We start from the raw sequence: 23,190 nt of genomic DNA, 5'->3' as shown, positions 1-23,190 counted from the left end.
AAGGTCCTCATGACCGACCTCTATGAGGACTGGATGGCAGCAATGCAGCAGACCAGCACGGAGACAATCTTGGAGATGAGAGCCTAAGTGTGGGCAGCAGCCTGCCTGTTTAGCAGGAGCACTGACTGCTGGATGAAGGCTTCTGGAAAGCTGTGCAACATAGCCACTGGCTTCCACCTGCCTTGGGCACGTCTGGGGGATGTCTGTGGGCAACATCTGCTTTATTATAATTGTGTTTCTGTTCCTTCAGAGTGGAAAAGAAGTTGCCTGAGGTCAATCTCCTCCTCCTGTAGCAGCTACCATCCCTTCTCCAGCACAATGGCCACAATGCAGCCACCAGCAGGATGAGCTGCAGCAATGTGACCATCTCCGTTGGGCCAAAGCCACTAAGCCCAGACAACGAGAACCTGCTCCTGCTGTAGGCTATGCTGCAGGTGACTGACAAGGTACACTGTATTGACCTGTCATCTGCGGCCTTCCCAGCACATCATAGCTGGGTTCTGCAGAAGTCTCCAAATGCCTTCTCCCTTGAGCAAATGCCGGTGGAGTGGCTGCCTGGAAGATCAGCCCCACAGCCACAGCCTTCTGTACAGAAGCAAGGGTCAGCAGCGGGAAAGGCTGCTTGGTCCATTTTCAGGCAGCATGCTTCAGACCAAGCGGTTGATGTGTTTGATGTGTGAAGCTGAACATGTTGGTGGAGTTTCTGATGGAGAATTGCAGGAACAGTTTGGGGAGGAGTCAACTGGCCTTTCCCATCCACCAGTCAAAGAGTTACCAGCCTCACTGGAGAGGTTCACATGCAAGAGGAGGGACTGAAGGTTTTCCCAGGCTGGGGCTTGGAACTCCAGAAACCTCAGCATCGTTTCTGGCTGGACATCAAGTGTTGTCCTCTCAGCACCGCTTGTTCCATGTCATCTTTTTGGCCACTGCTCTTGGGACATGAATGTTTTACTCTTCAAGATGAGCTGAAGCCTGTAGACAGGGCCTCTAAGGGTTGAAAATATAAGTGTTGGTCTTCGGGTGGTTTTGCTTTCCAAGAAGTCACTTTGCTGCACATGCTTTTGCTTTCCAGATCTGTGTTTGGAAGACAAAAGTGACCATAGCAGACACCAAGCATCAGGCAGAAGCCTTGCTGCATGTACCCTCATCTCTGCTCAGTGTCCTCACAGAATCTGGGGGAGATATGGTGATGGAGTCTGGAATGGGAGACGTATGTCAGCTCCCTAAATACAATGAAAATGTGTCTGGTATAGGAGGGTAGTTTCTAATGAGACCAAGTTGCTGCTGTGCCTCTGTCTGGCAGTAGAGCTTGTGTGTGTTTGGGTTATTCCTCCACTCCTTGGGATGACACATAGTAAGGGAAACTGGCAAGATTGTGTCTCAAATGAATTAAGATTGTGCTTAACCAAACCATATGACCACAAAATACATACAAAAAAGAAAGAGGGAAGTAGCTGTCAACTTCAGAGGGGTTTTGCTCAGGACCTACTTTATCAGAGCTTCCTCGGGTCTATTTTGTGGGGGCAGGAGGACTGTCCAAAATGTGGCTGATGCAAATCAGCCAAAGGGATCTCTTCTGCAGAGCTGAGGTGGTAATTTGGCCAAATAGTCACTTACCTCTCCAGGTCGTCTCTTGCCATCAGTTAATTTCAACCTTTCCAGTTTAGGTACCTCCAGCTTTGCCTTCAGCCACTCTCAAGAATGTGGCAAACTCACTGGGGCATCCAGAAAACTGTCGAGGCTTTCAGAGGAAAGAAGGCAAAATGAGCTCACATTGGTTTAAAACAGAACTGTCTCCAAGAATAGTGGTTGTCCCTGTCTAATCCCACTGTGGGATGAAAAGGTTTGCAGGCTTTCCCCAGGACAAGGAGAAAAAATAAACTAAAAAAGAAGAGGCATGGGGAGAGGAGAGTGAAATCTGCATGGAAAAGAAGAGGAGCAAGAGAGAAGAAGTTTTGGAGATGGACCAATGAAAAGATGCAGGAAGGTCCAGCAGGTCAGGAACCCCAGGCTTTGCTGCCCATCTTTCATGACTCTCAGCACTCCTCTAAGTTAGTTCAACTCGCTGGCAAGGGATGGCGAGGGATAGCGCTGCTCAGAGTCTGGAAATAACCCCATGGCAGAGCTGCAGGGGCTCCCAACCAAGACCTGCTGCATGGTATGGGGGCACTGTGCATCTCTGCACATTTTTAGGGCACTAAGGGCATTACCCATGGGGATAAGGTGCCAGAGCCACTCCGTAGCCAATGCCAACAATAGCTCTCTCTTCTGGGCCATAAGCAATTCCTCATAAATGGTGTTCTCCAAAGAGAGGCAACAAAACCTTGCCTCTTCTGCCTTTATGGGTTTATCAAAGCTTTCTGATTCTATTGTTGAAGGTGCTGGTTCATTTTCACCATCGTGATTCTGGGGCCCCTGCAGTTGGTGTTTACAATAAAACAAACTTTTCTCTCTTCTGACTGAGTCTGCCACAGGGTATTCTGCAGTGGGGAGCTGTTGTTTTGTGATGAATCCTCGAGGAGGAGTTTTGGATTGTCCCTTGTCCCAGCATTCTTTCCAGCAGTCATCAGGGCTGAGTTGAGGTGCTTTAGGAGTGAAATCGGCAGAGTCAAATGGGAGGGTGGAGATTGGAAGAGGCCTGTAGAGGTCATCTGGTCCGACATCTGCTCAAGCAGTATCACCTAGAGCACGTTGCCCAGCACCATGTCCTGGTGAGTTTTGGGTATCTCCAAGGAGCTGCACCATGAGGTCAGAGTGAGGGCAATACGTAGGCAGGGCATGGTGTCCAGGAAGGGCTGAAGGTCCTTATGCAGCCACTGTCACCTGCAGCCATTAACCTTGCACACTGATTGCTGGGGATTTTATTCAGAATTCCCTCACTCATGGCAACTAGCACTCTAGGCGGTATAAATACTCTCCTCAAATGATGCACCCCCTATTGATCACATAGAGCTGCAACAGGAAGATTTCATCCAGTTTGCACAGAATGACTCAACTAAACGTTCCGTGACACATGACAGAAATGTCATTTTTAAAAGGAGGTTAAAAAAAACTGAGGTCTTGGGAACTGCACTCCATTCTTTCCCCTTGGCAAGAACAGGAATGCTCTACACTTGAAGTGAACCACTGTCAGGGTGTGCATACTTTTTAGTTGTCCCAGACACTGGCAATAGGAAGTGATGCACAGTAAATATCACTTTTTTCCTGCCTTTGAGAACTTACAGTCAAATTAAGACATGGCAAGGAGAAATAATATGTAACTGAAACAAAGCTATAAGGGTGCTGAGAACTCAAGCTAGTGCTGGGTGAATACAAAAGACAGGTGTTCTGATTGTCTGTCATTTCATACCCATTGTGCATTTTGTATGAGGGGCTTCAAAACAAGAGTCAAGGGAGAGATTCTCTAGCATGAAGGCAGAGAACTGATGTATGAATATGACTTTCCCCTGAGAAAGGAAAAATGACTGTTGCCCTTGGCAAGCAATCAGGAGGATGCATCTGGTACATTATTAGAAGATGGGTACATGGTATAAAATGAGACTAGATATATGTGAGACTTTGAATAAGATGGAGAAGCCAATCGTGGGTGGAGCAGTTGCAGAGGAAGACCTTCATAGAACCCGTTTGCACAATGTTATGTGTAAAGACAAGGAGGAGGGTGGGACAGGGCTGATTTCCTGTTAGATCCAAGATTTTGGGGCTCTTTTTGGTCTTCACATCTGGGAGTCTGCTGAAACCTCTGTCATGTGAATATGGAGAGATTTTTCATTGAAATGCTGTACCTTTGAAGGCAACCCAAAGCATAGCCTTATACTTACAGATATGGTACAAAGCATAGAAATAACAGACTTTGAGAATGGCCATAGTAACCAGACAAGATACAAAGAGTTTCTAAATCCCAGTAGCCCAATGGATAATAATGCTGGAAGCGGGTTCATGCTGTAGTTTGCATTCAAAGCCTGAACACTACAGAGACACAATTCACAGTATCTGGAATTCAGAACAGACCCACTATAAAGATAAGGCTGGAGATTAACAAATAGATGTGATCTCTTATCACCTTAATATTTCAGATAAGTTAGTTCAAGGTTTAATTTTTTCCCAATAATACACAGCACTCTATGGGAGGAAGCGAAAACTGCAAAAAAAGAGTAGGGAAAGACTGTTCACTCTTTCTTATAACACAGGAATTAGCAGGCAACACATGAAATTATTAATCACAATAAAGGAAAGGAAGAACATCTGCACACAATACATAATTAAACTGTGCACCTCCTTGCCACAGGATGTTTTGGATACCACAAGTATAAATGGGTTGAAGAAGCAATTAGACAGAATCAGGGAATAAAGGTCTCTTATGGGACACTAAGCTCTGGGAAGCAGGAACAGCCTCTTGAATCCCTGAACTAGTCAGTAGATATAGGGTACAGCAGGGAAAGAAGCATCCCATTTCTTACGCTTTTTTCCTACACATCTTTCACTGTTCAGACTCAGAGACAGGAAGCTGAGCTAAACGAACCTTTGGTGTGACCCCGTGTGGCTATTCTCATGAATTATACAATACACAGTTTCATACATGCTATGGATGCAATTCACATTCATGCAGAGCGTCGGCTTATGGCCTTGTATATTCTGCAGAATATTTACAGTGAGAATTTAAGCAGAACCTAAGTGGCTGAGTTCATGCATTCACATGATCCCATTTCACCCTATCTGAATTATATACTGCCTCTTCTGTGGCTGGCTTTTGGCTTGGGTGCAATTTGATATGCAATTAGTCAAACATCTTCTCCTGCGATCTGTCCTGTTGTGAACAATTAGCGTTGCATAAGGGAATATGTTCTGAGGCTTGAATCCCAGGGATTCCTGTCAATTTGCATTGACAGCATGCTTACAAGAAAGGAGCTGACAGGTCCAGCTGGAATTGAGTGTTAGCAGCCACAGAGGCAGACACACACCAGCCCACAGATGGTCCACCTCTTGTTCACATTGTTTAGCTTAGCCTGCCTTGAGCATCCTTTTGTTTCTATATTAATTTTATGCAAGCTATTGAATATGTTTGAATGTCCAGAAATACACTTCTTAATGTTTCAGCTATGGGCCCAGGCCACAAACAGAGTTCTTAGATATTTTAATGTGCAACCTGTGGGAAGAAAATTATATAGTCCTTAGTTATACACAGGACAGTTTCTTCTTGTCAGAGAAGAGAGGACCAGCTGGTAGGAGGCTGACCTGATGCTGTTCCCAAGGTGGCCAGATTGCCTGAGAACAAACTACACTTGAAGAAGGGACAACTTGACTTTGCAGGGAAGATCAGTTTGCTTCAAACAGTGGTTCTCAAAAAAATCTTCATTCATAGTGATGAGTTTTTCTCCACATTAAAGCCTGCTCTGAGTAACTGAGTATCTGACAAGCCCTTGCAGAAATAATTTATTAAAAAAAAATAAAATAAAAAAAAAAAAAAAGCAAAACCCCTCCCAAATCTGTCCTCATCTAGAACCAAATTTTCTGGGGGAGAGCAAGAGGTTGTTTTTTAGTGATCAGAGCTCATGTGTTGGAAAAGCTATCAGATGTTGTCTTTTCTTGGCTTTGTAAAGCCATTTAGTTGTGTTCTGGAAGTAATTGGCTTTTAGTACTCTGGCTAATCAGATCCTTTCTTGGTTTACCCTGAACTAATTAACTCTCTTCAAATTATTCCCAGTGCAGCTGATCACCTGAAGACCTCTCATCCCTGTGCAGCAGCTGCAGTCCATCACTGATAAGGGGAGACATTATCCATCACAAGATGTCTTCCCAAACAGAACTAGATCAAAATGTTAAGCAACATCATAATATTGTACCAAATAACAGCCTTTTCTCTACCTGTAATTTTTTCCTCTCCAGGGGACATTGCCTACAGTTCTGGATGCTGTTTTTCTATTATAAGGCTGCAATGTGTTACCAGGAAACACGACTCCATGCACATGTGACAGCTCTGCTTGATCGAGCATCTTTGCCCTTCAGTGGCTGATCTGTGTGTGGTAAAAGACTACAGCCCTACATGGGTTATAGGGTGCAGAACGCAGTATCATTTTCCAAGTATGCATAGCATCCTAGGGTTATATGTCATTGTGCTCCTCTGTACCTCTTAGGCAATGGCTTGGATGTTAAGAAATTAGTTGAGGTTGTAAGAGGAAGCCAAAGCCACACACCAGTATTAAAGCACAGGATTTGTTGATTCTAAGACCTTTACAAATGCCAGGCACAAGCAAACACCAGTTATTTATTACTGAAAGATACAATGAAGTGGGATGTTCTCTGGAACAGAGCGAGCTGAGACAATCAAAGGAGTTTGAGCTAAGCATGCTTATGAATGTCATTGCAGGGGTTATGTATTCCCAGTGTCATAGCTGTGAACATATCACCAGCAATTCCCTCAAAACATTCAAAAGAGTCACAAAGAAGCTATAAAAGTTCACTGTCCAGGAAGCTTTTACTAATCTTTTTGTCTCTGATGCTAAAGGAGAAGCTGTAACCTGCCCGTGTTATTACTTGTACCTGAATTCTAAGCCTGAGGCTCAACATCATGTAAGAGAATATGTTTAGCAAATATTGGCTGAAGCTGTTTGCTTGTCAAAGTGGCCTCGGGTGGTGTCCGTCCAGGAGACTCAGTTTCTCTCTCCACACAGATGGTCACGGAAAATCACTTGTTATCCTTTCATGTTACTGTTGGTTATTATTTACATGTCCAGCATTAGAGTTATCAACATTAGTGTCTCCAGCACTGGAATCAGTCCCTGTTAAAGCCTTGACACTGAACCCAAACTTTCAGGAGGGGCCCTTTCTTTCTCTGTGAACCATCCCAAAATGCAGATCTGAACAGCTGCTGCAATCAGAAGTGTGTGAAATTCATCTTTGGATCTGCATGTTGCAGCATGAGCTGCAAATCTGTCCGTTATTAACCTTCCAGATGGCAAGCTGAGGAGACATCCTTCAATAGATGGGTGTACAGTGAAGTTTTAGTTAACAGTCACTGACCTTTAGGAGTGAGGCACAGCGATCTATGTACTATGCCAGACATCACAGATATCTTAGGAAACTGCTGGAGCATTGGAAAATACCTTCTTCTGAGGTATTTTAAGGTAATTCTAATTAGAGGTAATTATAATTAGATTTCAGCAATCTACCTCAGATTTGAACTGTTGCTTACCTGCCTCCCTCTCAAGGATCTTAAACACCTTCTCAGACCTTCAGCAGACCACATCAGGGTGCTTGGGTGGTTCTCCAGTGTAGATTGCTCAGAGTCTCCAAATCTGTCCTTTAGACTTACTAAAGGATTCCTCTAGACCTGCTAAACTGTCTCAGAACACCCATAAGAAGATAATCAACTAATTATGGTTAAACAGAGAGGAATCTGAGGATAGAGCTAAGTGCGAGGAAGTTTTTAATCTTATGTTTTGCTTTTCTTGCTCACATGCTTCCATTTTGTGTCATCTAAAATTTCAGTCACAAAAATTACTCTGCACTGAGCTTCATGAAGCCATTAGGTTTGAATGATGATCTTGCTAATACTCTACTGTTTCCATATTCCTGTGTATCTTGGCTATGAAAACAAAATGACTTTGCAGACAAAGGTAGTAAGCAACCCCTTCAGCTCCTCTCCTGCAGATATTTATATCATTTTGTCATGATCTCTTGTCATTACATGTCTAGGTGAAGAGCAGTTCTCAACTTCTTCTTGAGTCAGACTTGTAGTGAAACCCCAGATGCCCAGGAAACTACCAGTGATTTCTGTGGTAAATAAGTGGGTTGGCTCAAGGTCCTTGTTCAGAGGGAGCTAGCATTTTCATCATGTTTGATGCGGCCAGAGTGTGTCTACTTGTTCTTGTGTGGGTGAGTATGAAATAACTAGTCTGGTGTCCAGACTTGTCTGAAGCCTGGGCTAATTAAATAGGCCTGTATTATTAAATTCTGCTGAGAGATAACACCACGTATCTATGCTAGCTTGGATAATGAATAGAGTGGGTTTACTCCTGCCTAAGTGAAGACTTCGAAGACATATGGTACAGACCTCTCCCAGTACACCACAGCATTCTCCATAGCTGCTGGTGATCCACTCTGCTGTGTCAGAGCCAGCATCCAGGCTGCTGGGCTGAATGATGTGACCCAAGACTCTCACCTTTAGAAACAGCCATGTGTCTTCTTGAGTAGGCCAACATGGTAAAGGGTAGTTCAGAGGATGCTTTAATTGATTTTATTCTCAGATTCTATTCAAAGCTGCCTCTTACTCCACACTTTCCACACCTGTCAACCACAGGCTCTGGTTTCTCAAGGTCAGTGATTCTTTTTCTTAGGGTTTTGCTAATAGAAGTGCCCAGACAGCAAGGAATCCATTGGGAGTACATCAGTCTTGCTATAAGTGCTGGGTTGCATGCCAGGTCTGCTGATCAATGCCAAAGAGAGAGGAGCGAGAATTTCTGCTCATGAATCTGATCCCACTTTTTGAACACCCACAGGAGGCATGAGCACTTTGAAGTATTTGGTTTACTGTGCTCGGCTCCACTGATGTAATTTACCTTGCATGTTAGCTATGTGGCCCTTGAAGATGCAGCCACACTAATTTGACAGTTTTAAGTACATGACTCCTCTTGGCTGCAAATTTCTTGGATAAAGCAGATGTAATTTGCAGGATGCCATGATGTAAAAAGGATATCTGTTCAGATTACATCTAGTTACTTTGAAATTGCAGGAGATAATGTGAAAACTGGAGTTTGGAACCATTACTTGATCCCTAGAGCAGTAACTAGCTAGAAGCATCTGAATGGATAAGATTTCTGCTGTCATTTAGTCATATTCACCAACCTTTGCCCAGAGAGACTTTTGATCTATGGCGAAGGCCAGGGGATAATCGAATTTCTGCTTGCTCAACTTTTGAATTGTTATGACTCAGCATGGCCAGTTCATCTGAACAGAGTTCCCCTGCTCTTTAGGGATTCGACTAAAGAAAACTTAAGCGTATTATATAAAGGCAAAGTAAAGTACATTATCAATTGATATACCAGTCTTTTTCACCATGAAAAGGAATTAATAACATGGAAGTTCATCCAGTTATCTTTCTACTGAAATGGTTGTAACAAACAACGTCCCTGTTATAAATACAAATTCATGTCACCATACCACTGTGGCATTCTCTGTTTAATCTATTTAAATATAAAACATTTGTTCTGTGTCATATAACTCAGTCATACAGATTTTGAAAGGAAGTGAATGGTCTGAGTACTCAGCTATTTGGATTCCCTTCTACAACACAGAAAAGCATTCATGTACACAGTGAGTATCCTCATAGCAATGGGAACAGTGATACACACCACAAGAAGCTGGAAACTTATCTCCCAGTCCAGCAAATCTACAGGACATTATCTAGCAAAAGACCAAGATCTCAGCACTAGGGGAGGATTTTTTTACTTATTTACTGTAGACAAAATATTAAAGATGAAGAGGGAAGAAGTTAAAATTTTCCAAGATGCCTGATGACCCTGTATGGATTTAAATTTTGAATATTCTGTCCAAGAAAATACTTCATTCTCTTAAAGCCCAACTAGGTAAGATTGTTGACATACATATTGAAGCAACCTTTTTACTCTTTGTACTGGAATCAGAGTAGAATGTGGGGCAGCATTTTCAGAAGTTATTTCAATAAGTGTTAGTGAACTGCACATGCATAATGGCCTTCTTTTGTGCCTGCATGTGACTAATGATTTATTTTTTATGTGTGTTCTGCTTTAGGCTTTTTAGTGCTGCTGGATATGACAGCTTGTAAGGTTTAAAACAAATCCTTATTTAAGTTAAATGTAGAACTATACATGTGTCTTGTTTAGCTCTGGGGTTTGAGTTGTGGGTCTTTTTCTATTATGTGTTTTAGACAGCGGGGAGACAGTCAAGAGAGAATCAGCAGCTTGCTGGCTTCTCTCTCACAATAAATGCATGTCAGACTGCTTCACAGAAGATGACATATCCACTTTGCCGTGATAGATCAAATTCTTCAGTGACTGCACCCCAAACAAGACATAAACCCAAATATTGCTGCAAAAGAACACCATTCTGTATTTTGTTGAGTTTTCAGTATCAAACTTACCATTCCATAATTGAGTTTGTTCATTTTCCTAAGAGAATAAAGCACTTTCAGACTTATCTCAAGACTTAGTTATTTGTAGAAGAAAATTAATGTAGTGAGCTGATGTCAGAACTGGTGTCTTTCAAGCACGCTTCTGTGTTGTTTTCATCAGAGACTGGTGGATCATTTCTATGAAAATGAGCACATAATCATTCCTCCCACAGCTTTCCTTCTCATCAGAGTCAAACTTTATAGAGAGCAAGACATTTATGCAAGACATAAGCATAAACACTATAATGTGATTTGTTTTTAATGTATTTCCTCCTTCTGCAGTTTGAACGGGATGGCAGATTAGTTCTCCTACAAATACTGTACAGTGGTCAAGTATTTCGTCTGTTATGTATAGAAGCTTTTACTCTACTGGTGGCTATGCACAGCCTTTTTCATTCCAATTTGTAATACTAGGCAACTGAGCATGGCATGAAGCCTTGGTTTTTAGATGCACTTTACATGGAAATGCCCACTCATGGATTCTCTGGACAGGCAGCTGACTCTCAGACTTCCTTGGTGCCCACAATGGCAATGCCCACTGGGGTTCTGCTTTTCGCTTCACAGATGGAGTCTTCCCTCAAATCCTTAAATAGGTTAATCCATTGTCACAGGAAAGCAATAGGAAATTAATTATTGCAGTCTCTGATAAACAAAACTAGCAGCAAACTTTCCAGTGGAGAGCAGGGCCAGTCTAAATACCAAGAGAATTCAGCCAGAAGGAGAGACACAGTCTCAGGGCATTAATCAGTTTAGCTTCTCAAAGTGCAGGAACTTACTTTTCTTGTTTAGAATTATTGACAAAAATTGCACCTGAAAAATAAGAAATAAGAGCGTATGATGACTCCAGAATTATTATCACAGGTGGATATGTAATGTATCAGCCAGAGGTGACAGAGATACTGCAGAGGCTGAAAAGGAAGCTTAGATCAGAAGGCCTATGATGCTGTCTTTCAGAAACGTGCTTAGGACCATGCTTCCTACAAAGGCAGCCACACCTAGTAGGATACACTGGCATTTTGCTTTCAAGTTTCTGTGTTCAGCTTCTCACACCAGAGTTCAAACAGATCTAAAGTGACTGGCGAGAGCTTAGAAGGCGCCAAAGATAATGATCAAAGATCAAAGATCTAGAAAAAAATATATATAAGAAAATACTGAAGGAACCAGGGATGTTATTCTGGAGAAGACTGAAGTAAGACATACATAGGGAGCATGTACTGTATTCAGTACTGTATTCACTGTACATAGGGAGCAGTTGCACAGATGGCGGGAATGATCTGTTTTCCACATCCACAGTGAATGGCATGAGCTTCTGTGGGTGACCATGGAATCACAGATCAACAATGCATAAACATTGCAGAGGGCCTCTTGGGGTTCATTCCAGGCCTATTTTATAGGATTGATAGGACCAATACGCAGGTGTGTGAGATCATCCTCTTTCCCATCAATAGTGTGCAATTAGCTACTATTTCCCATTTTAGGAGTTGGCTTAATGGTAGTTTTCCAGTGAAGTAACTCTAATCACTTCTGGGGAGGTTCCCGATTTGCTCTGCTATTAGAAAGATCAGAAGCAACTTTGTATTTCTCCTTCCTTAAAGCCATTCAGGACATTGCTTGATCAGAACTGAAGTTAAATTAGTGCTAATGTGAGTGAGCAGCACTATGGATGCTGCTTAAGAAAATGCTAGGACTGTGAACATCTTTTTTCTTGAAGAACCAAAGGAAAGGCCAAATTCAGCAGCAGCTAAAACCTTGCCATTGTACAGTTGAAATTACAGATCTGTGGGTAGTGTTGCATGGAGGTGTCATTCCTCAACAGTTTTAAGCAACAGTCATGGCAGTGATGAGATGAGGCAGATATGGGTAGCTGTCTAGGAACTAAATCTGCTCTGATCTACTTGAGTAGATTCAAGAAGATTGAGTAGGTACTTCAGCTGCATAGCTCCAGAGAGTGAGTCCAGGGCGAGAAACCAGAATTTTGCCCCACTGTACTCCCTTTTTGATGTTGTGTTTTGTTTCCTTACAATTTGTAACCTTGTAGACACAGCAGAGCACAGATAGGGCGAAACTGTAAATTGTACATTCTCAGCCGGGACTTTTCTGTTTGCAATGCTTGTATGTGTACTTACCTCTGATCAGACATAGGAGGTATAATCATCAATATGACCTGTGCAAGTACGAACAGGGGCAAGCAGAGAGCCTAAAGATTTCAATAACGATCCTTTAACTACTGGGGTCAAAGGCAAATCCCCATGAATTACAAAGGACCTGTGATCTTGGTTTCCAGCAGATGCCTAAAGCTGTCATGGCAAACCTGCCTTTGCTTGGATAGCAGTGACAATAAAGACACTTCTGAAGGCATCAGGAAAAGAAAGCCTCTCTCTATCAGGACAATTAACCAGTTGTTTCTTCTTTTGTGCACGCTGGTTTTACACATAGAAGCCTTTGTAGGTTTTGTGTGGCATCAGTGGCAATGGCTGGGACATTTGTAGCTCTGCCCCAGCCACAGCCAGGGGCTGAAGAGGGAGGCAGAGAGAGATGGGATGCCTGGGGTGGGAGGGGACTGGAGGGACATGGAAACAACATCAGTCCCCCTGCTCACAGAACTACTTGTCAGATAATTATAATAATCATTTGGGATGTATTCTGAGTAGCCCATAAATTCTTATGAATGAAATTGCCCTAGTCAGCACCGCAGCATGTTGGCATTAAATCACCATGGTATATAATCCAGAAGGTAAAACCTCTAAATCTTTTGAAAGGTTTGTTCTTCTGACTAGTAATTTAACAATCTTGTAAGAAGCTGAGATATAAGAGCTTTCTGGCAGAGAAATAAAGAAGAGGCAATGAAAAAAGTGTCATGTACTCTTCTGAATCAATTGTAGTGTCTAGCTTACGTTTCTAATGAATTATGAAAGGTGAGATGACTTCTCTTTTTCCTTTAAGCTAACTTGGGACCAGACACTGTGATTAAATCTGTAAAAAGCCCTGCTCCCTTACATGTACTTTTTTGTGTGATATGCAGGGGGTTTGATGGGATAAAATATATATAAAATCAGGATTTTCATGTAATGCATGTGCTTTGTTGCATTTGTTTTCCATGTCCTGAGCGTTCTCATAGAGATTACTGAATGATTATCAGTATCTGATGAGCAACTTACTTTCAATGCTCCCTTACATATCTCTCAGACTTTGCCCAGTTTGGGTTTCTCACTATTTTTGCAGATCATAACCTAAAAGTTTGACCCAAAGCCCAAAGAAATAAATAAGCATATTTCTTTGACCCTGAATTACTGAAGGACTAGACAACAGGCTAACTCAGTACAGCTCCTGGGTCAGGCAGCTTCTAGTTTTCCTTTTCCTATGCTGATATTTTTCCTCGGGGAATTCAGTAAATGTTGCCTAGAAACACCTGTGCCTCAGGAAAATCTGAAGCACAGCACAAGAACCATAGAATCAGGTATGTAAAGAAGACCATCTGCTCCCACCAAACTGAATTTGGGAAGACAATTCCCATAAATACATTTGTACTAATCAAAATGCTGTTCAGCCATTTTTCTCCTCAAAGCTTTTAAACTGCAGCTTGCATCACCCACAAATTTACTAGTCAACCTTAAAAATTTAATAAGCGCAGTGCATTAGTATAATATTCTGCTTGCTCCTGTATCAGTATAAGTAAAGGTTTTAATTACTAAAATTATGCAGTTATAAAAATAATTTAATGGAATTATTCTTCCCATTTGCATTCATGGGCTGCTTGTATTCAGGCATTATGAGACGTGGTAAATTGCACTGAACTGTGGTGGAATAATTCTCAGCACTGTAACTCTGCCTGAGGACTGTGCACCTTAATGGTTTCAATTCCTAGCAAAATCAAACCGCAGGGAAGTGCACTCAGTATATTGTAAGGAGGATTAAACATAACGTATGGCTTTTGAAATCACTATCCTTTGTCTTTTGTTGATGGACCTATGACCTACACACAGGTAAAATTATTCCACTGTCATAACCTAAGAGGACTGGTTTCCGCTTTCAGTGAAGTCCTTTGCATAACATCTTCTACCATCACTAGTGCAGAATGCGTGCCTTGCAGGGGAAGGTTCCTGGATGATGCCTTAATTAAAGTGCATCCTCTCTAATCTGAAATGATGTCTGTTTATTTCAAAACTAATTACTTCATTATGCTTTCCTCAGCTAAAAATCTTTGGTGGCTGAATGAGACTGCAAACTCTTTGGGGCACAGACCACATGTTATGAGATAATGTTATGTTTGCTAAATAATACATTAGGAAGGAAGCTTGTGAATAAAATATAGGCTGAAGTTTTGTGCTTCAATTTTGGATATAGGTAAAATTTTACAATTTATCCCACATTTCCAGTCATAAATCATCTTTTTCCTCAGATTCATAAATAAATCATCAGCTGAAATACAATCTGCTACCCAGTCTCAGATGCTAGGAAAATAATTTCTGACTCGACTATGATGGACCGAACAAGAACTCCTGGATTCAAATCAATTGCAAAAAAAAATCACATATACAATTCCTCTTTTCTTCACAAGCTTTGTGCATGGAAGGAACTGCAATATCCTCTGAGATTATTTTGAAGGCATTTTTTCTAAAAGTTACAAAGGTAACTTCCTAACCTAGAACACCCACCCCTCACCAAATCTATTCCTGACCGTTCTGTGACAGGTAAAGCTAAATGGTCAACCAGGAAAATGTATTTACTGCTTGGTAATATTCAAAATGGGCAGAAGAGAACTGATTTTTACACATTTTTAGTGTTTCAGAAGGACTAGTTTCCCAAAGCTGAAGAAAAAACGATGAGACTGATAGTGAGAAAAAAAAAAAAAAATCAGAAGGAGCAAATGTGATGGAGAACTGTGAGCTCTTTCAAGAAGAGCTCATTAAATAGCCAAAAAGCTGTGATTCCAGTGCAGGAAAGATGACAGCATTGCCTGAAAGGGCATCCAGACTCTGAAGAAAATGAAAGCAGAAATTAGGAATAAACAGTGATGTACAATCAATAAAAAATGGTAAGATATAACAATCAATTATAGATGAGAACTTGTGAAGTGTGGGGAATGAAGAGGGGACAGAAAGGCATGGCCTTCTGGCTGGGCATAAGGCAGTTTGGGCTTTTCATTAGGAGCTTTGTAGGGAGCTACTGCTGTGCAGGACAGTGATAGCTTCCTACAAAGCCAGCATTGGGGTTGGTGGCTGTCATCACCCAGCATGGAGTAAATCCTTTGAAAAGGGTTATGGGCTACTACAAGCTTCACAACACTGAAAGCAAGCCTGAACGTTGTTGCTCCAAAGAAGAGAAGGAACCATCTTCCAAGAGAGGACTGTCCATTTCTCCCTGCCCTTTCTCACAGGCCTGAGCAAAGACTTTTCCACCCCAGCATAGGCTTCTCCCTCCCTTTGCAGAGGAGCTCAGCGGAACTGAGCTGGTGGCAGTGGCTAGCAAAAGTGGAGACTCAAAAGCCCCCATCTCCTTTCTGCTTGCAGGGTAGGAAGAAACTCAGTCAAGACCATTTCTGCCCAGCGGTGCTTTTCCCTTACTACCCCAACAGTGGGGAGCACAGTGGTGGCTTGAGCAGGTCCAGATCACATGGACCACCATCTCAGGCAGCTAGGACCAGGCAGCCTGTCCCTGTCATCTGGGGGTCCTGCCCCTGCTCAGTCTCTACATGTGCCAGCTGGCCCTGGAGCTGCTGTTCAGCACTCTTGGAGTGAGAAACATAGAGAGCTCTGTCTGCTGATCTTACCTTACAGAATCTCGTGAAGTGGTTCAAATGTGGTATTGAAGTATTTCCATGGGAAAAAGTACAGCTACAAAGGGACTCAAGTCCAAATGAAAAAGGCTCTGAGAAATCATTGTTTGGACCTGAAGTTGACAAATTCAAGTTGCATGGTTGAGGTTCTTATTTTCACATGAAAAGTAACCAATGGTTTGAATAAACTGCCACAAGACAAATGGGTGCCCTTCTTGAAACTTAGGTTTAACCAGACACTAATACACTTCAGCATACAGAGTATAATGGGGCAACTGAGAGAAATATAATGGTGAGGGACACATAGAAGTTCTGATCAGATTAAGATTTTAGCACTAAATTTTGAAAGTTTGTCATCTGAAGCTCTTGACATCATCACCACCATATGTGGCTCCATCCATGTATATAATACCTGATGTTTTATGCACCAAAAATGTGTTGACATTGCTACACCAGAAAAATTAGTTTTTGTTTCAGCTTGTGTTCTACACTTTAAAGAAAGCAATTACTTCATATACATAATATAACCTTAACATCTAATTACAAAGAAGGGCAAAGCTTTCAAATGGCACTAAACTTAATAAAAAGGAATAATTAATATTACGACAATTAACCTGTGGATGAAGACTAGACCTGGATGGATTCACTTTTCATTAGCAAGCATGAAGAATTAGACAGCTTCCATGGGGATCCAAATATCTGAAAGTCATCTTACTCAGAAGAAAGACAACTCCTTCCTCTGCGTAACTAAGTAGGGTTTCAGCTCTTGCTCTGAGAAGCTGTTTTCTGTGAAGGGTGCAGTAGACCTTCTGTGTAGAAAGCAAGAACATGAAGAGAGGAAGGCAGCATCATTTCAGAGGCTTTTCTAAACCATGCTGTTGCCACATGCTAAGTGTCATTGGCAGACTGCTGCCCTCTCCTCCTCCAGACTCTCTCATGTCTCCTGGTTCCAAACAGATTGTCACAGGGTAACTCACCTCAGTTCCAACCATGCCCTTATTTCTCATCCCCCTCTCCTGCCTTCAGTTGGCCAATGGCTCTTGACCCACAGATTCACAGAGAGGTTGTGGATACCTCTCCCTGGCAGTGTTCAAGGCCAGGTTGGATTAGGCTTTGAGTAACCTAATCTAGTGGAAGGTGTCCCTGCCCATAGCAGGGGGGTTGGAAGTAGGTGATCTTTAAGATCTCTTCTAATCCAAATCATTCCATGATTCCATGATTCCCCTCCTTGGACTACAGAGGGGAGGGACTGCTACGCATCCTGATACATACCAGAGGGCTGACATGGATTTATCCTGACTTTATTTAAGGTCCCTTCCAACCCAAACCATTCTATGATTCTATGATTCTATGATTCTTGCACCCACTCTTTTAAGAACTATTGATGTTATTTTTTATTTATTGATTGATTTGTTTTGTTTAGGAGTTCTTTTGCTAAAGGAGAATAGCTAATCCAACCTAATCTAGTTTAGTTTTCCCTTTAAAATAATCCTGTTGAATTTCAGGGTGGCAACAGTATGCAGTAATGGTGGTTATGGTTCTTCTAGACAGCTTTAGATTTGTTATCTCACCTGATAAGAGCTGACAGATATTCAACTACAAAAATGCAGCACCAAAATGAAGAAGGATAACATGCAGGGAGAAACCTGAACAAACCCGAAATGTTGCCTGTACTGAGAGCCAAATGAACAGCTGATACAATTGGCACAACTCAGTGGTAATATGGCGATAGCTGAATCGAGTTATTTTTGTGACTACATGAAAAAAACAGAAAATAAACATGGAAATTAAAGATGAGAACAGCTCAGATCCAAATCTCTGCTTCTTCAAATTCTGCTAATGCCGATCACTGTCTAGTAGGATTTTTTCTGGTCCCCTTCTTTTGACTACACTAATTCACACTATATGGCTGTGGCTTTACATTGTGGATTTTTCTAAAAGTTTTGCAACCTGATACACGGTGGATTTTCATGTGTGCATCAGAACAGATGCCCAAGAATGTTACAGAAATCCTAGTGTAACAATGACATAACTATATTTTTGTAGTTCTTGCATGGATTTGCTACAAAATGAACTTAAACCAAAATGCTTTATCTCTATCAAGAAACATAAAAATGTGTAGATATGGAATATATAAGATGCATGTAAATCAGTTCTTACCAAATTCATATTTGATCATGCATTATTAATGCATTCTGGCATGGCATTTCATTAGGACTCAATGTAAAAAGTCTCAGCAACTTAGAAAGCCATTACATAGTGCTATAAAATGGTGACATTTTGCCTTTTTCTGTTTTTCTGCTTTCAGTATTGTAAAGGTACAGGTGTTTGCACTGGAAGGGTTCTCAAACAGCAGCTCTCTTCATGCCACAGCCTTTCAAAGAATGTGTGTGAACACATGCTCCAGCTCTTTCATTCTCCTCTCTCACGGGGACTCCACTCTGATTCCTCCTTCTTCTTTCCTTGTGTCCTGAAGGAATATATAAAGCTGCTCTTTATGCGAGGAAAAAGGTAGAGCACATTTTTTTTTGCTTTTCTGCATATTTAGTTAAATGCTTCTAGCCAAACACACGGTGTCTATACACACCCTGCAGAGACATGAGACCCAAGGGCCTGAATGACCCTGGGCTGTGGATTTCTTCTGTACCTGGGTGGAAAGCTCAGCTGCTCAGTTTGGACAAGGAAAGGCACATCCCTTCTGGTCTGAAAGACACCCTTCTTATCAGAAGCATCTTGCTAGCTTATGCACTCCTGTCAATCCAGCACACGGAGGTACACCGCTTCCTAGGCAAGCGCAAGATCCCTGCTGTGGAGGCTGAGCTCACAGCCTGAAACGCAACCCCAAACCCCTGGGAATTTTTGCTAAGAAATAGTGAAGTGCCTTTGAGTTAAATTGCAGCTGAGCAGGTGTCTGGAGATTGCAGTTTTGAATTTAAGTACCCTTTGGGGGAGCTGAATCCAAGGGACTTGCTTGTAGCTGTAAAATCAGGCAGTGGCAGGAAGGAATTTGTGTGTTGATGTCCCTGTCAGGTTCCCTATGTAATGGGCTGTGCCGCCCACCCCAAAGGTGCGTAGCACTCAGATGTGTGCTTCCTCATGCCGCTCTTGGCTGCCTCTGCCCAACTGGTGAAAAGGGCTGGAAGGTGTGTGATTTGGAAACTTTTCCAGTGGGAAAATGGATGGGGCTGAGCACTTTAATTTACACAGAACAACCTTCAGTGAGTAATGAATTTGTGAGCTGGAGGTGAAAGACACTGGGTCCTCTTATGTAGAACTTCAGGTATTATAATACAAAGAAAATTAACTGTGTTGAGTGTGCTGTGGGCATAGAAAAATTAATCGTGAGTTTATACTTAAAGTTGACGAATACCATTCATACTTAGAACAGTGTTACAAATCAAACACTGCATATTGTATTTTGTATTTGCTAGCCTCTTCTTACCCAGGGGGATGAAAAGAAGAGCACTCATAACCGATTTAAATTGTTTCAGGTCCTGGAATTGTTTCACTTCACATTCTTCTGCTGGAAATTACTGTTTAATGGAAAGCAAGGGCCAAATGTAGTCACAGGACTAGCTGCAAGTACAATTTGGCTATAATCAGAAAAATACAAATATCTCCATGTGTTCAACTGAAGAACGGACCTTCCAGTAAGTGCGATGTAGTCCAGTTCCCCAGTTAGCTATGTGTGATTTTTTTCTGTAATCTCCTCTAAACTATATTGGAGGAGATAAAAACGAAGTCTAGTTTTCTGTTAATTAAAACTTTTGATTACTTATGTAGGTCAGTAGGAAACAAAAAAAGTAGTTCAGACTCCACCCTCCCTATGCTGCCAGTTTTTCTAATGAAATGTAATTAGCACTAATTGGTAAAACTACACTGATGGCTGGTTATTAATGTTTATGTATTGGTCCCAGATGTGGTTTTATGGCTGTCAGTACTAATGGCTCAGTGAAGGAAAAAGAATTCTCCTTTCATATTCCTGTTATTTTTTTCAGGTTGCCTCCCCTCCCTTCGATCAAGAGGGGTTATGTTTAGGGAAGGGAAAGCCTCTTCTTAAATCCTGAATTTGTGAGAAACTGAATGCCTTCAACTCCCATTTGAATTTGGTAGGAGCTGAAAGCAGCCAGCACTTAGCATCTGCAGAATCAGGACTCAACAATTTTAGGGCTGCTTTTATTGAGCCATCATAATTGTTAGTGGTTCAGAATTTATCAAAATAATTATCCTCCTAATTGCATACCTGTTCTTGAAAGCACACTTATGAGGCAAGCCTCTCTTCTAAGCAATCACCTTAAAGTATTCTGTTTAGAATAATTGCTTTCCTGCAGTCCCTGCAATTACCGAGTGGACGGCAATCACCTTCTTCAGGCAGACGTAGGTGAGAAAGCTGGCCTTTTTAGACAGGGATGAAACGAAGTGAAGAAATCAAGATTTCAAATACAAATCTACCCAGAGAGGTGTGGGGGGTAGCCTCTTGCAGAGACAAGCAAAGGCAGTATCATGATGAAGAGGAAGATCTCCAGGCATGCTCTGATACAGACCAGAACACATTTGGAAATAGATTGGAAAATACTCAGGAACTCATTCACTCCTGAATATTAACAGTAAGACATCAACATTAACACTTAAGAAAATAAAAACCTCTCTTTGAAAAAGCATCTGTGTATTCTTACATGGTTTAATAATTATGACTCCCCAGGTCATCCATGCACACCTTATTTTTATGAAATTCTGGCTCATTAATATTTCTAAGTTAAAATAGAAATACAGCATACTCCAGGTATGAAGAAATTTCCTGAATGTGTTATCTGATTTTTTCAGGGGGTTTAATAAACAAGTAAAATCAGCAGTCACATGTTTATTTGAAAGTGCTTGAAAATTTGAGCCTGTTAAGAATATAAGAAATGCCACATATCTTAGGCTATTATCGACCATAAGGACATGACAAGGTTCCTATTAAATCTTAGCCCTTAATAGTTTTGTGCCTTACAAAACATTCAGAATTCACTTTAGCACCCCCCTGCATTTTGTTGGATGATGCTTGAATTATTTTTCTTAATTTTACACAGAATTGTGTTTAACAACATGATACCTACGGGTTGAGGGGCTGGGAAGCAATAGTTCTTCCTTGTGGCCGATGAACAAGGAAGCTGGTCTGCAGCCAGGAGGTCTGGAGGATGTATCACAAAGCCTGGAATGATATTCTGCCAGCAAATCTCAATGCTAGTCACTGGCATTTTATATCTTAAAATAATTAATTTCAGACTTCTGTGTTAAGCTGTTCTTTTCCCCATGGACTGACCACCCTCATACTCATTCAACTGCAGCTAACCTGCCCTGGTGTCTTTTTACAGTCTCACACTGCCACAAATAAATTCTCTCGTTAACCTCAGCTACAATCATAGCTACATCCTTTTCACCCTTGCTGGAATCTAACTAAAGGATGAAACCTATCTACCCAACAGCCACATCACTAGGACAATTCCTTCTGACCTTGTTTTCGAGCAGGTGAAATATGGAGAAGGAACATCTCAATGAGATAAATAAAAAACCCCAAACACTTAATCACACAAAGGCACAGTACCCAACATTTTGGGTTACATTTTTGCTAGCAAATGAAATGTGCCCCTGACCACTCTCATGCACTGAGGCCAGCCGGAGTGTTAGGTAGCCCACGTTAATTCTGTCATAACAATTTAGCGATACAGAAAAATGAGATTTGGTGTCCTAGAACTGTTTAATGTACTTATGTAGATGTAGCTTCAGTGTCTACAGTGTCTGTACACTGACAAAAATACAGGTTTGAGCTCCTTCAGGCAAGGGAATTTGGTTTCCTATCTCCTAGATAAGAGCTCTAACTGTTAAGGTGTCCAGCAGATGTGGGCAGAACCACACTACTCTGACCTAGTTGGCAGAGTTTGCTCCATGGAAAGCCAGAGTCGGCTGGCATCAAGAAGTGGCCCAATGGGGCAGGTCACTCACAGCCCCATGTGTGTCTCCTGGACCTGGGCAGGCTCAGGCGCTTGAGCTGCTGAGCATGGGACACTGCTGGAATAACTGCAATAGTGGGTGCTTCAGGTAAAAAGGCAAGAACCAAATGAATTTTGGCATAACCCAGGCTAAGGAATAGCTGTTTCAGTTATGGGAGGAGACATGTATTGCAAATTTGGACTTGAAAGCCTCCCTTCCATCTGACTCCTGCCTTAGATACTGAGCAGCTCTTTGTGTGTGTGTGTGCCCTATTTTCACTCACAGGTCTTGGTTCTACATTGTCCACTCTGCACTCATCTTAATTCACTCTTTTTTGGAGTGAATGGATTTGTTCCCTTTGAAACAACACCTTTCCACAGTTCTGGAAATAATTTAGTACAGACACACTCCCAATAAGCAGTGTGAAGGAGACTACACCAGGTTTGACTTCTGTTGTTCCCTTTTTGTCCTGGCTTTGCATCCTTAAGCATCCTCAAGCACTTTCCCGTGCTGCGGTACCAGCCATGCAACACCGACCATCAGGTTCACACTGCAAGAGCAGCACTCGGAGTAGCAATAACACGGACTCTCGCATTGCCTTCGATGCTTTGGATGGCACTTCCTACATCTGCACACCAAGAGAAAATGATTATATTGTATTAAGGACCCAGAGTATAACGCTGTGTGGAGTGGGTATGGTCTTCATGTTCTCTTGTCCTGAGCAGAGTCAATGTTACTGCTCTTGTCACCTGGCTTGGAGCAAGGGACCACTTTTTGGGTTGCTTGCATTTAGCTGCATTTTTCAACCCAGCCTTTTATCCAGCATAGATCTCAGAATAAGATAATCAAATAAATGAGTGCGCATGGGAAGGTAAAAATAAGAGAATGAAATAGATGGTTGTGTATGGCAAGATAAAAATAAAATTTTGTAACTTCATATAGAAGCACAATGTTTTAAATGTGAAGAAGATTATGAAGAGAAGGTCCCACAAACAGCCAGAAACAGCCCTCAGACAGACAGAATCTAGCTGGGATGAGCACCCTACACTCGCTAGAAGCAGCCAGGAGCCTGCTGTGTGCACCAGCTGGAGGGGAGCTGAAGCCCTCTCCCTCTGACAAGGGTGAAGCCGGCCAGAAATGCCTCTTGCCACATGGCAGCACCCATGACCCACTGCGAGGAAGTGGAGACCTCCCTCTGCTACCGGCACCACCTTGATGTTTATGTGCCAGAACAACAGCAACCTGCTTCTGGTGGACGCAGATGAGTGCTGGCACTTTTCGTCTTCGTTCTGGGGGA

This window comes from Athene cunicularia (assembly GCF_003259725.1).
Source record: "Athene cunicularia isolate RWA chromosome 3 unlocalized genomic scaffold, athCun1 chr3_part1, whole genome shotgun sequence".
NCBI classification, from domain to species: Eukaryota; Metazoa; Chordata; class Aves; order Strigiformes; family Strigidae; genus Athene; species Athene cunicularia.
This window is presented reverse-complemented; position numbering follows the sequence as displayed.